Genomic DNA, 16273 nt, shown 5'->3' with positions numbered 1-16273 from the left:
TAATATGTAGTAAATCAATGTTATTAATATATAGTAAATCAATATTATTAATGTATAGTAAATCAATATTATTAATTTGTAGTAAATCAATATTATTAATAAATAGTAAAACAATATTATTAATATATAGTAAATCAACATTATTAATATGTAGTAAATCAATATTATTAATATATAGTAAATCAATATTATTAATATGTAGTAAATCAACATTATTAATATGTAGTAAATCAATATTATTAATATGTAGTAAATCAATGTTATTAATATATAGTAAATCAGTATTATTAATATATAGTAAATCAACATTATTAATTTGTAGTAAATCAATATTATTAATAAATAGTAAAACAATATTATTAATATATAGTAAATCAACATTATTAATATGTATTAAAACAATATTATTAATAAATAGTAAAACAATATTATTAATATAAAGTAATGCAACATTAATAATATATAGTAAAACAATATTTTTAATATGTTATTAATTAATATTATTAATATACAGGTAATCAGTATTATTAATATATAGTAAATCAATATTATTACTATGTAGTGAACCAATATCATTAATAAATAGTAAATCAATGTTATTAAATTGTAGTTATTCAACATTATTAATATATAGTAAATCAATATTATTAATATGTAGTAAATCAATATTATTAAGATGTAGTAAATCAATGTTATTAATATATAGTTAATCAATATTGTTAATATATAGCAAAAAAAGATTATTAATATATAGTAAATCAACATTATTAATATGTAGTAAAACAATGTTATTAATATATAGCAAATCAATTTTATTTATATGTAGGAAATCAATATCATTAATATGTAGTCAATAAACATTATTAATATGTAGTAATTCAATATTATTAATGTATAGTAAATCAATATTATTAATGTATAGTAAATCAATATTATTAATATGTAGTAAAACAATGTTATTATTATATAGAAAATCAACATTAATAATATGTAGTAAAACAATGTTATTAATATATAGCAAATCAATTTTGTTTATATGTAGGAAATCAATATCATTAATATGTAGTAAATAAACATTATTAATATGTAGTAATTCAATATTATTAATGTATAGTAAATCAATATTATTAATGTATAGTAAATCAATATTATTAATATGTAGTAAAACAATGTTATTAATATATAGAAAATCAACATTAATAATATGTAGTAAAACAATGTTATTAATATATAGCAAATCAATTTTGTTTATATGTAGGAAATCAATATCATTAATATGTAGTAAATAAACATTATTAATATGTAGTAATTCAATATTATTAATGAATAGTAAATCAATATTATTAATGTATAGTAAATCAATATTATTTATATGTAGTAAATCAATATTATTAATATGTAGTAAATCAATATTATTAATATGTAGTAAATCAATGTTATTAATATATAGTTAATCAATATTGTTAATATATAGTAAAAAAAAATTATTAATATATAGTAAATCAACATTATTAATATGTAGTAAAACAATGTTATTAATATATAGTAAATCAATATTATTAATATGTAGTAAAACAATGTTATTAATATATAGTAAATCAATATTATTAATATGTAGTAAACCAATATTATTAAAATGTTGTAAAACAATGTTATTAATATATAGTAAATCAATACTATTAATATGTAGGTAATCAATATTATTAATATGTAGTAAATCAATATTATTAATATGTAGTAAATCAATGTTATTAATATATAGTTAATCAATATTGTTAATATATAGTAAAAAAAAATTATTAATATATAGTAAATCGACATTATTAATATGTAGTAAAACAATGTTATTAATATATAGTAAATCAATATTATTAATGTATAGTAATTCAATATTATTAGTATGTAGTATAAAAAGATTATTAATATATAGCAAATCAACATTATTAATATGTAGTAAAACAATGTTATTAATATATAGTAAATCAATATTATTAATATGTAGTAAAACAATGTTATTAATATATAGTAAATCAATATTATTAATAGGTAGTAAACCAATATTATTAAAATGTTGTAAAACAATGTTATTAATATATAGTAAATCAATATTATTAATATGTAGTAAATCAATATTATTAATATGTAGTAAATCAATGTTATTAATATGTAGTAAAACAATGTTATTAATATATAGTAAATCAATATTATTAATATGTAGTAAATCAATATTATTAATATGTAGTAAATCAATATTATTAATATGTAGTAAATCATTATTATTAATATATAGTAAATCAACATTATTAATATATAGTAAATCAATATTATTAATATTTAGTAAATCAACATTATTAATATATAGTAAACCAATATCATTAATAAATAGTAAATAAATTTTATCAAATTGTAGTATTTCAACATTGTTAATATACAGTAAATCAATATTATTAATATATAGTAAAACAATATTATTAATATGTAGTAAATCAACATTATTAATATATAGTAAATCAATATTATTAATATTTAGTAAATCAACATTATTAATATATAGTAAACCAATATCATTAATAAATAGTAAATAAATTTTATCAAAATGTAGTATTTCAACATTGTTAATATACAGTAAATCAATATTATTAATATATAGTAAAACAATATTATTAATATGTAGTAAATCAACATTATTAATATATAGTAAATCAACATTATTAATATGTAGTAAATCAACATTATTAATATGTAGTAAATCAATAATATTAATAAATAGTAAAACAATATTATTAATATATAGTAATGCAACATTATTAATATATAGTAAATCAATATTATTAATAAATAGTAAAACAATTTTATTAATATATAGTAAATCAACATTAATAATATGTAGTAAAACAATATTAATAATAAATAGTAAAACAATATTAGTAATATATAGTAATGCAACATTATTAATATATAGTAAAACAATATTATTAATATGTAATTAATTAATATTATTAATATACAGGTAATCAGTATTATTAATATATAGTAAATCAATATTATTACTATGTAGTAAAACAATGTTATTAATATGTAGTAAAACAATGTTATTAATATGTAGTAAAACAATGTTATTAATATGTAGTAAATCAATATTATTAATATGTAGTAAATCAATATTATTAATATGTAGTAAATCAATATTATTGATATGTAGTAAAACCATATTATTAATATATAGTAAATCAATATTATTAATATGTAGTAAAACAATGTTATTAATATATAGTTAATCAATATTGTTAATATGTAGTAAATCAATATTATTAATAAATAGTAAAACAATATTATTAATATATAGTAAATCAACATTATTAATATGTAGTAAATCAATATTATTATTAAATAGTAAAACAATATTAATAATATATAGTAATGCAACATTATTAATATATAGTAAATCAATATTATTAATAAATAGTAATACAATATTATTAATATATAGTAAATCAACATTAATAATATGTAGTAAAACAATATTAATAATAAATAGTAAAACAATATTATTAATATATAGTAATGCAACATTATTAATATATAGTAAAACAATATTATTAATATGTAATTAATTAATATTATTAATATACAGGTAATCAGTATTATTAATATATAGTAAATCAATATTATTACTATGTAGTAAAACAATGTTATTAATATGTAGTAAAACAATGTTATTAATATGTAGTAAAACAATGTTATTAATATGTAGTAAATCAATATTATTAATATGTAGTAAATCAATATTATTAATATGTAGTAAATCAATATTATTGATATGTAGTAAAACCATATTATTAATATATAGTAAATCAATATTATTAATATGTAGTAAAACAATGTTATTAATATATAGTTAATCAATATTATTAATATGTAGTAAATCAATATTATTAATAAATAGTAAAACAATATTATTAATATATAGTAAATCAACATTATTAATATGTAGTAAATCAATATTATTATTAAATAGTAAAACAATATTAATAATATATAGTAATGCAACATTATTAAAATATAGTAAAACAATATTATTAATATGTAATTAATTAATATTATTAATACACAGGTAATCAGTATTATTAATATATAGTAAATCAACATTATTAATATGTAGTAAAACAATATTATTAATATGTAATTAATTAATATTATTATTACACAGGTAATCATTATTTTTAATATATAGTAAATCAACATTATTAATTTGTAGTAAATTAATATTATTAATAAATAGTAAAACAATATTATTAATATATAGTAAATCAACATTATTAATATGTATTAAAACAATATTAATAATAACTAGTAAAACAATATTATTAATATAAAGTAATGCAACATTAATAATATATAGTAAAACAATATTATTAATATGTTATTAATTAATATTATTAATATACAGGTAATCAGTATTATTAATATATAGTAAATCAATATTATTACTATGTAGTGAACCAATATCATTAATAAATAGTAAATCAATGTTATTAAGTTGTAGTTATTCAACATTATTAATATATAGTAAATCAATATTATTAATATGTAGTAAATCAATATTATTAAGATGTAGTAAATCAATGTTATTAATATATAGTTAATCAATATTGTTAATATATAGCAAAAAAAGATTATTAATATATAGTAAATCAACATTATTAATATGTAGTAAAACAATGTTATTAATATATAGCAAATCAATTTTACTTATTTGTAGGAAATCAATATCATTAATATGTAGTAAACAAACATTATTAATATGTAGTAATTCAATATTATTAATGTATAGTAAATCAATATTATTAATGTATAGTAAATCAATATTATTAATATGTAGTAAAACAATGTTATTAATATATAGAAAATCAACATTAATAATATGTAGTAAAACAATGTTATTAATATATAGCAAATCAATTTTGTTTATATGTAGGAAATCAATATCATTAATATGTAGTAAATAAACATTATTAATATGTAGTAATTCAATATTATTAATGTATAGTAAATCAATATTATTAATGTATAGTAAATCAATATTATTAATATGTAGTAAAACAATGTTATTAATATATAGAAAATCAACATTAATAATATGTAGTAAAACAATGTTATTAATATATAGCAAATCAATTTTGTTCATATGTAGGAAATCAATATCATTAATATGTAGTAAATAAACATTATTAATATGTAGTAATTCAATATTATTAATGTATAGTAAATCAATATTATTAATGTATAGTAAATCAATATTATTTATATGTAGTAAATCAATATTATTAATATGTAGTAAAACAATGTTATTAATATATAGTAAATCAATATTATTAATATGTAGTAAATCAATATTATTAATATGTAGTAAATCAATGTTATTAATATATAGTAAATCAATATTATTAATGTATAGTAAATCAATATTATTAATTTGTAGTAAATCAATATTATTAATAAATAGTAAAACAATATTATTAATATATAGTAAATCAACATTATTAATATGTAGTAAATCAATATTATTAATATATAGTAAATCAATATTATTAATATGTAGTAAATCAACATTATTAATATGTAGTAAATCAATATTATTAATATGTAGTAAATCAATGTTATTAATATATAGTAAATCAGTATTATTAATATATAGTAAATCAACATTATTAATTTGTAGTAAATCAATATTATTAATAAATAGTAAAACAATATTATTAATATATAGTAAATCAACATTATTAATATGTATTAAAACAATATTATTAATAAATAGTAAAACAATATTATTAATATAAAGTAATGCAACATTAATAATATATAGTAAAACAATATTATTAATATGTTATTAATTAATATTATTAATATACAGGTAATCAGTATTATTAATATATAGTAAATCAATATTATTAATATGTAGTAAATCAATATTATTAAGATGTAGTAAATCAATGTTATTAATATATAGTTAATCAATATTGTTAATATATAGCAAAAAAAGATTATTAATATATAGTAAATCAACATTATTAATATGTAGTAAAACAATGTTATTAATATATAGCAAATCAATTTTATTTATATGTAGGAAATCAATATCATTAATATGTAGTCAATAAACATTATTAATATGTAGTAATTCAATATTATTAATGTATAGTAAATCAATATTATTAATGTATAGTAAATCAATATTATTAATATGTAGTAAAACAATGTTATTATTATATAGAAAATCAACATTAATAATATGTAGTAAAACATTGTTATTAATATATAGCAAATCAATTTTGTTTATATGTAGGAAATCAATATCATTAATATGTAGTAAATAAACATTATTAATATGTAGTAATTCAATATTATTAATGTATAGTAAATCAATATTATTAATGTATAGTAAATCAATATTATTAATATGTAGTAAAACAATGTTATTAATATATCGAAAATCAACATTAATAATATGTAGTAAAACAATGTTATTAATATATAGCAAATCAATTTTGTTTATATGTAGGAAATCAATATCATTAATATGTAGTAAATAAACATTATTAATATGTAGTAATTCAATATTATTAATGAATAGTAAATCAATATTATTAATGTATAGTAAATCAATATTATTTATATGTAGTAAATCAATATTATTAATATGTAGTAAATCAATATTATTAATATGTAGTAAATCAATGTTATTAATATATAGTTAATCAATATTGTTAATATATAGTAAAAAAAAATTATTAATATATAGTAAATCAACATTATTAATATGTAGTAAAACAATGTTATTAATATATAGTAAATCAATATTATTAATATGTAGTAAAACAATGTTATTAATATATAGTAAATCAATATTATTAATATGTAGTAAACCAATATTATTAAAATGTTGTAAAACAATGTTATTAATATATAGTAAATCAATACTATTAATATGTAGGTAATCAATATTATTAATATGTAGTAAATCAATATTATTAATATGTAGTAAATCAATGTTATTAATATATAGTTAATCAATATTGTTAATATATAGTAAAAAAAAATTATTAATATATAGTAAATCGACATTATTAATATGTAGTAAAACAATGTTATTAATATATAGTAAATCAATATTATTAATGTATAGTAATTCAATATTATTAGTATGTAGTATAAAAAGATTATTAATATATAGCAAATCAACATTATTAATATGTAGTAAAACAATGTTATTAATATATAGTAAATCAATATTATTAATATGTAGTAAAACAATGTTATTAATATATAGTAAATCAATATTATTAATAGGTAGTAAACCAATATTATTAAAATGTTGTAAAACAATGTTATTAATATATAGTAAATCAATATTATTAATATGTAGTAAATCAATATTATTAATATGTAGTAAATCAATGTTATTAATATGTAGTAAAACAATGTTATTAATATATAGTAAATCAATATTATTAATATGTAGTAAATCAATATTATTAATATGTAGTAAATCAATATTATTAATATGTAGTAAATCATTATTATTAATATATAGTAAATCAACATTATTAATATATAGTAAATCAATATTATTAATATTTAGTAAATCAACATTATTAATATATAGTAAACCAATATCATTAATAAATAGTAAATAAATTTTATCAAATTGTAGTATTTCAACATTGTTAATATACAGTAAATCAATATTATTAATATATAGTAAAACAATATTATTAATATGTAGTAAATCAACATTATTAATATATAGTAAATCAATATTATTAATATTTAGTAAATCAACATTATTAATATATAGTAAACCAATATCATTAATAAATAGTAAATAAATTTTATCAAAATGTAGTATTTCAACATTGTTAATATACAGTAAATCAATATTATTAATATATAGTAAAACAATATTATTAATATGTAGTAAATCAACATTATTAATATATAGTAAATCAACATTATTAATATGTAGTAAATCAACATTATTAATATGTAGTAAATCAATAATATTAATAAATAGTAAAACAATATTATTAATATATAGTAATGCAACATTATTAATATATAGTAAATCAATATTATTAATAAATAGTAAAACAATTTTATTAATATATAGTAAATCAACATTAATAATATGTAGTAAAACAATATTAATAATAAATAGTAAAACAATATTATTAATATATAGTAATGCAACATTATTAATATATAGTAAAACAATATTATTAATATGTAATTAATTAATATTATTAATATACAGGTAATCAGTATTATTAATATATAGTAAATCAATATTATTACTATGTAGTAAAACAATGTTATTAATATGTAGTAAAACAATGTTATTAATATGTAGTAAAACAATGTTATTAATATGTAGTAAATCAATATTATTAATATGTAGTAAATCAATATTATTAATATGTAGTAAATCAATATTATTGATATGTAGTAAAACCATCTTATTAATATATAGTAAATCAATATTATTAATATGTAGTAAAACAATGTTATTAATATATAGTTAATCAATATTATTAATATGTAGTAAATCAATATTATTAATAAATAGTAAAACAATATTATTAATATATAGTAAATCAACATTATTAATATGTAGTAAATCAATATTATTATTAAATAGTAAAACAATATTAATAATATATAGTAATGCAACATTATTAATATATAGTAAATCAATATTATTAATAAATAGTAATACAATATTATTAATATATAGTAAATCAACATTAATAATATGTAGTAAAACAATATTAATAATAAATAGTAAAACAATATTATTAATATATAGTAATGCAACATTATTAATATATAGTAAAACAATATTATTAATATGTAATTAATTAATATTATTAATATACAGGTAATCAGTATTATTAATATATAGTAAATCAATATTATTACTATGTAGTAAAACAATGTTATTAATATGTAGTAAAACAATGTTATTAATATGTAGTAAAACAATGTTATTAATATGTAGTAAATCAATATTATTAATATGTAGTAAATCAATATTATTAATATGTAGTAAATCAATATTATTGATATGTAGTAAAACCATATTATTAATATATAGTAAATCAATATTATTAATATGTAGTAAAACAATGTTATTAATATATAGTTAATCAATATTATTAATATGTAGTAAATCAATATTATTAATAAATAGTAAAACAATATTATTAATATATAGTAAATCAACATTATTAATATGTAGTAAATCAATATTATTATTAAATAGTAAAACAATATTAATAATATATAGTAATGCAACATTATTAAAATATAGTAAAACAATATTATTAATATGTAATTAATTAATATTATTAATACACAGGTAATCAGTATTATTAATATATAGTAAATTAACATTATTAATATGTAGTAAAACAATATTATTAATATGTAATTAATTAATATTATTATTACACAGGTAATCATTATTATTAATATATAGTAAATCAACATTATTAATTTGTAGTAAATTAATATTATTAATAAATAGTAAAACAATATTATTAATATATAGTAAATCAACATTATTAATATGTATTAAAACAATATTAATAATAAATAGTAAAACAATATTATTAATATAAAGTAATGCAACATTAATAATATATAGTAAAACAATATTATTAATATGTTATTAATTAATATTATTAATATACAGGTAATCAGTATTATTAATATATAGTAAATCAATATTATTACTATGTAGTGAACCAATATCATTAATAAATAGTAAATCAATGTTATTAAATTGTAGTTATTCAACATTATTAATATATAGTAAATCAATATTATTAATATGTAGTAAATCAATATTATTAAGATGTAGTAAATCAATGTTATTAATATATAGTTAATCAATATTGTTAATATATAGCAAAAAAAGATTATTAATATATAGTAAATCAACATTATTAATATGTAGTAAAACAATGTTATTAATATATAGCAAATCAATTTTACTTATTTGTAGGAAATCAATATCATTAATATGTAGTAAACAAACATTATTAATATGTAGTAATTCAATATTATTAATGTATAGTAAATCAATATTATTAATGTATAGTAAATCAATATTATTAATATGTAGTAAAACAATGTTATTAATATATAGAAAATCAACATTAATAATATGTAGTAAAACAATGTTATTAATATATAGCAAATCAATTTTGTTTATATGTAGGAAATCAATATCATTAATATGTAGTAAATAAACATTATTAATATGTAGTAATTCAATATTATTAATGTATAGTAAATCAATATTATTAATGTATAGTAAATCAATATTATTAATATGTAGTAAAACAATGTTATTAATATATAGAAAATCAACATTAATAATATGTAGTAAAACAATGTTATTAATATATAGCAAATCAATTTTGTTCATATGTAGGAAATCAATATCATTAATATGTAGTAAATAAACATTATTAATATGTAGTAATTCAATATTATTAATGTATAGTAAATCAATATTATTAATGTATAGTAAATCAATATTATTTATATGTAGTAAATCAATATTATTAATATGTAGTAAATCAATATTATTAATATGTAGTAAATCAATGTTATTAATATATAGTTAATCAATATTGTTAATATATAGTAAAAAAAAATTATTAATATATAGTAAATCAACATTATTAATATGTAGTAAAACAATGTTATTAATATATAGTAAATCAATATTATTAATATGTAGTAAAACAACATTATTAATATATAGTAAATCAATATTATTAATATGTAGTAAACCAATATTATTAAAATGTTGTAAAACAATGTTATTAATATATAGTAAATCAATATTATTAATATGTAGGTAATCAATATTATTAATATGTAGTAAACCAATATTATTAATATGTAGTAAATCAATGTTATTAATATATAGTTAATCAATATTGTTAATATATAGTAAAAAAAAATTATTAATATATAGTAAATCAACATTATTAATATGTAGTAAAACAATGTTATTAATATATAGTAAATCAATATTATTAATGTATAGTAATTCAATATTATTAGTATGTAGTATAAAAAGATTATTAATATATAGCAAATCAACATTATTAATATGTAGTAAAACAATGTTATTAATATATAGTAAATCAATATTATTAATATGTAGTAAAACAATGTTATTAATATATAGTAAATCAATATTATTGATAGGTAGTAAACCAATATTATTAAAATGTTGTAAAACAATGTTATTAATATATAGTAAATCAATATTATTAATATGTAGTAAATCAATATTATTAATATGTAGTAAATCAATGTTATTAATATGTAGTAAAACAATGTTATTAATATAAAGTAAATCAATATTATTAATATGTAGTAAATCAATATTATTAATATGTAGTAAATCAATGTTATTAATATATAGTAAATCAATATTATTAATGTATAGTAAATCAATATTATTAATTTGTAGTAAATCAATATTATTAATAAATAGTAAAACAATATTATTAATATATAGTAAATCAACATTATTAATATGTAGTAAATCAATATTATTAATATGTAGTAAATCAATGTTATTAATATATAGTAAATCAGTATTATTAATATGTAGTAAATCAACATTATTAATTTGTAGTAAATCAATATTATTAACAAATAGTAAAACAATATTATTAATATATAGTAAATCAACATTATTAATATGTATTAAAACAATATTATTAATAAATAGTAAAACAATATTATTAATATAAAGTAATGCAACATTAATAATATATAGTAAAACAATATTATTAATATGTTATTAATTAATATTATTAATATACAGGTAATCAGTATTATTAATATATAGTAAATCAATATTATTACTATGTAGTGAACCAATATCATTAATAAATAGTAAATCAATGTTATTAAATTGTAGTTATTCAACATTATTAATATATAGTAAATCAATATTATTAATATGTAGTAAATCAATATTATTAAGATGTTATATTGTTAATATATAGCAAAAAAAGATTATTAATATATAGTAAATCAACATTATTAATATGTAGTAAAACAATGTTATTAATATATAGCAAATCAATTTTACTTATTTGTAGGAAATCAATATCATTAATATGTAGTAAACAAACATTATTAATATGTAGTAATTCAATATTATTAATGTATAGTAAATCAATATTATTAATGTATAGTAAATCAATATTATTAATATGTAGTAAAACAATGTTATTAATATGTAGTAAATCAATAATATTAATAAATAGTAAAACAATATTATTAATATATAGTAATGCAACATTATTAATATATAGTAAATCAATATTATTAATAAATAGTAAAACAATTTTATTAATATATAGTAAATCAACATTAATAATATGTAGTAAAACAATATTAATAATAAATAGTAAAACAATATTATTAATATATAGTAATGCAACATTATTAATATATAGTAAAACAATATTATTAATATGTAATTAATTAATATTATTAATATACAGGTAATCAGTATTATTAATATATAGTAAATCAATATTATTACTATGTAGTAAAACAATGTTATTAATATGTAGTAAAACAATGTTATTAATATGTAGTAAAACAATGTTATTAATATGTAGTAAATCAATATTATTAATATGTAGTAAATCAATATTATTAATATGTAGTAAATCAATATTATTGATATGTAGTAAAACAATATTATTAATATATAGTAAATCAATATTATTAATATGTAGTAAAACAATGTTATTAATATATAGTTAATCAATATTATTAATATGTAGTAAATCAATATTATTAATAAATAGTAAAACAATATTATTAATATATAGTAAATCAACATTATTAATATGTAGTAAATCAATATTATTATTAAATAGTAAAACAATATTAATAATATATAGTAATGCAACATTATTAATATATAGTAAATCAATATTATTAATAAATAATAATACAATATTATTAATATATAGTAAATCAACATTATTAATATGTAGTAAATCAATATTATTATTAAATAGTAAAACAATATTAATAATATATAGTAATGCAACATTATTAAAATATAGTAAAACAATATTATTAATATGTAATTAATTAATATTATTAATACACAGGTAATCAGTATTATTAATATATAGTAAATCAACATTATTAATATGTAGTAAAACAATATTATTAATATGTAATTAATTAATATTATTAATACACAGGTAATCATTATTATTAATATATAGTAAATCAACATTATTAATTTGTAGTAAATCAATATTATTAATAAATAGTAAAACAATATTATTAATATATAGTAAATCAACATTATTAATATGTATTAAAACAATATTATTAATAAATAGTAAAACAATATTATTAATATAAAGTAATGCAACATTAATAATATATAGTAAAACAATATTATTAATATGTTATTAATTAATATTATTAATATACAGGTAATCAGTATTATTAATATATAGTAAATCAATATTATTACTATGTAGTGAACCAATATCATTAATAAATAGTAAATCAATGTTATTAAATTGTAGTTATTCAACATTATTAATATATAGTAAATCAATATTATTAATATGTAGTAAATCAATATTATTAAGATGTAGTAAATCAATGTTATTAATATATAGTTAATCAATATTGTTAATATATAGCAAAAAAAGATTATTAATATATAGTAAATCAACATTATTAATATGTAGTAAAACAATGTTATTAATATATAGCAAATCAATTTTATTTATATGTAGGAAATCAATATCATTAATATGTAGTAAATAAACATTATTAATATGTAGTAATTCAATATTATTAATGTATAGTAAATCAATATTATTAATGTATAGTAAATCAATATTATTAATATGTAGTAAAACAATGTTATTAATATATAGAAAATCAACATTAATAATATGTAGTAAAACAATGTTATTAATATATAGCAAATCAATTTTGTTTATATGTAGGAAATCAATATCATTAATATGTAGTAAATAAACATTATTAATATGTAGTAATTCAATATTATTAATGTATAGTAAATCAATATTATTAATGTATAGTAAATCAATATTATTAATATGTAGTAAAACAATGTTATTAATATATAGAAAATCAACATTAATAATATGTAGTAAAACAATGTTATTAATATATAGCAAATCAATTTTGTTTATATGTAGGAAATCAATATCATTAATATGTAGTAAATAAACATTATTAATATGTAGTAATTCAATATTATTAATGTATAGTAAATCAATATTATTAATGTATAGTAAATCAATATTATTTATATGTAGTAAATCAATATTATTAATATGTAGTAAATCAATATTATTAATATGTAGTAAATCAATGTTATTAATATATAGTTAATCAATATTGTTAATATATAGTAAAAAAAAATTATTAATATATAGTAAATCAACATTATTAATATGTAGTAAAACAATGTTATTAATATATAGTAAATCAATATTATTAATATGTAGTAAAACAATGTTATTAATATATAGTAAATCAATATTATTAATATGTAGTAAACCAATATTATTAAAATGTTGTAAAACAATGTTATTAATATATAGTAAATCAATACTATTAATATGTAGGTAATCAATATTATTAATATGTAGTAAATCAATATTATTAATATGTAGTAAATCAATGTTATTAATATATAGTTAATCAATATTGTTAATATATAGTAAAAAAAAATTATTAATATATAGTAAATCAACATTATTAATATGTAGTAAAACAATGTTATTAATATATAGTAAATCAATATTATTAATGTATAGTAATTCAATATTATTAGTATGTAGTATAAAAAGATTATTAATATATAGCAAATCAACATTATTAATATGTAGTAAAACAATGTTATTAATATATAGTAAATCAATATTATTAATATGTAGTAAAACAATATTATTAATATATAGTAAATCAATATTATTAATAGGTAGTAAACCAATATTATTAAAATGTTGTAAAACAATGTTATTAATATATAGTAAATCAATATTATTAATATGTAGTAAATCAATATTATTAATATGTAGTAAATCAATGTTATTAATATGTAGTAAAACAATGTTATTAATATATAGTAAATCAATATTATTAATATGTAGTAAATCAATATTATTAATATGTAGTAAATCAATATTATTAATATGTAGTAAATCATTATTATTAATATATAGTAAATCAACATTATTAATATATAGTAAATCAATATTATTAATATTTAGTAAATCAACATTATTAATATATAGTAAACCAATATCATTAATAAATAGTAAATAAATTTTATCAAATTGTAGTATTTCAACATTGTTAATATACAGTAAATCAATATTATTAATATATAGTAAAACAATATTATTAATATGTAGTAAATCAACATTATTAATATATAGTAAATCAATATTATTAATATTTAGTAAATCAACATTATTAATATATAGTAAACCAATATCATTAATAAATAGTAAATAAATTTTATCAAAATGTAGTATTTCAACATTGTTAATATACAGTAAATCAATATTATTAATATATAGTAAAACAATATTATTAATATGTAGTAAATCAACATTATTAATATATAGTAAATCAACATTATTAATATGTAGTAAATCAACATTATTAATATGTAGTAAATCAATAATATTAATAAATAGTAAAACAATATTATTAATATATAGTAATGCAACATTATTAATATATAGTAAATCAATATTATTAATAAATAGTAAAACAATTTTATTAATATATAGTAAATCAACATTAATAATATGTAGTAAAACAATATTAATAATAAATAGTAAAACAATATTATTAATATATAGTAATGCAACATTATTAATATATAGTAAAACAATATTATTAATATGTAATTAATTAATATTATTAATATACAGGTAATCAGTATTATTAATATATAGTAAATCAATATTATTACTATGTAGTAAAACAATGTTATTAATATGTAGTAAAACAATGTTATTAATATGTAGTAAAACAATGTTATTAATATGTAGTAAATCAATATTATTAATATGAAGTAAATCAATATTATTAATATGTAGTAAATCAATATTATTGATATGTAGTAAAACAATATTATTAATATATA

Source organism: Watersipora subatra, chromosome 6 (assembly GCF_963576615.1).
Source record: "Watersipora subatra chromosome 6, tzWatSuba1.1, whole genome shotgun sequence".
In the NCBI taxonomy this organism is placed as follows: domain Eukaryota; kingdom Metazoa; phylum Bryozoa; class Gymnolaemata; order Cheilostomatida; family Watersiporidae; genus Watersipora; species Watersipora subatra.
Note: the sequence above shows the minus strand (reverse complement) of the source record.